Source organism: Setaria viridis, chromosome 6 (assembly GCF_005286985.2).
Source record: "Setaria viridis chromosome 6, Setaria_viridis_v4.0, whole genome shotgun sequence".
NCBI classification, from domain to species: Eukaryota; Viridiplantae; Streptophyta; class Magnoliopsida; order Poales; family Poaceae; genus Setaria; species Setaria viridis.
The window spans coordinates 5,633,037-5,634,694 of NC_048268.2; positions in this window are offsets into that span (position 1 = coordinate 5,633,037).

Consider the following 1,658-nt stretch of genomic DNA (forward strand, 5'->3'; position numbering starts at 1 on the left):
GATAGACTGATAGTTTCCCAGACAGTAGGTGCAACCCTGTGTGTGCTTAGAAGTTAGAAGTAGAGAATGACTTTGGTAGAGGTTCCAAAATTGTAATTTCGTTCCTTTGTAAGTACCAGTTCGCCCCGTCGTGGAAAAGTCATGGAAAATGTGATGATACATCTATGCTCAAAATGGTGAGTAGTCATCTGTCGGGTTCAATGGCCAACAACGATCCAGTTTGTATGTATAGTATCAGACTTAAGATTTTTGTATGGTTCAAAATGTATATATGAGGTTAATTATTCTTCATTTTCAGAAGTTTTTTTTCTCGAACTAGGATTCATAATTCTGTTGGCAGTATTTGAATGGCCCTTGTTGAACATTAGACTTAATGGCGGGGTGGTCCGCTTGGGCGGGTCAACACGGTCTAGGGGAGACGATGAGGTGTGGCTGATCGGGTGGCTCTGGTGTGGGCGGTGCTGGTGCGGGCGCTAGAAGGCATGTGGGTCCTACTGCAGTACTGATATACAAACTCCACGGCATCCACAAACTTTATTTCGGGAGTGTGTCCAACTATAGTCTTAGGTATATGACTCATGTTGTCTGTTAAATTTTAGTTCAACAAAAATGTGATGTTTCATATTCTTTGTGATATACTTGTATATTTCTTGGTATGGGATAGAGGAGGGAGAAAGAGGGAGTAGAGAGTGAAAGTGATGGAAAAGGAAGAAGGTCATTTTTAACCATCTAATTATCACCTCAGTTTGGTTTCAACCACGAAACTTCAAAACCAAGATCTTTGACCATCCAACTATCAAAATCAGATAAATTTAGCCATCAGGTTATTTTAGTGGGTGGTTTTTGTGGCGGAACCGTCCAACTTAAACTGGTTTAAATGCGCCTAATCGCTGCCGATGCAGCAATTATGCGAAATGCACTTAAAACAGTATAAGTCCGGTCGTTCGTCGAGTGCCCCTAGGACTCCTCGAAAGATCCACGTCGTGTCTCATAGCCATACATCAGGATTGTATCCGCGATGGGATAGCATTAACAAATATTACATTTTTACATACATATACGAGGTACGAGTTATTACAAGACATAGTTTGAAGCAAGCTTAACAGTGCAGGTTAGACAGAGGTTCTAGGATTTTTAAACATAAACGGTTCAGGAGGGAGATAAGCATTTAAGATTTCTTCTAAGGGTATTGTGAGACTCATAACAATACCCTAGTTTTTCGGGGCTTCCTCCTCGGTGGACTCCTGCGGTGCCTCTGAAAATAGCCACAAGGGATAACCCTGAGTACGAGGTACTCAACAAGGCTTACCCGCCTAACCAATATAATAGTTTTTCTTGGAAGTACATGATAGCCTTTTTGGTGTACTTGGCTGACACATTTTTGCCAAAAAGCTTACTAAAAGTGAGACCTTAGCTTTATCTTTTATTTCGATTAAGTCATTACCTAACCATTCTAGGTGATGATAAAAGACTATTTGGAAACAACAAGGTATTAAGTCATACACCAAACATTAGTAGAAAAATATGGCATTCATGAATTTATACTATGATGCTCAACAGTGATCAAGTGCATTCATAACCGAGAATTGCGGCGATCCGGATCAAATTACATCCTGCAGGAGAGAACTCTGATCACCAGTTATATACGACTGTCCAGG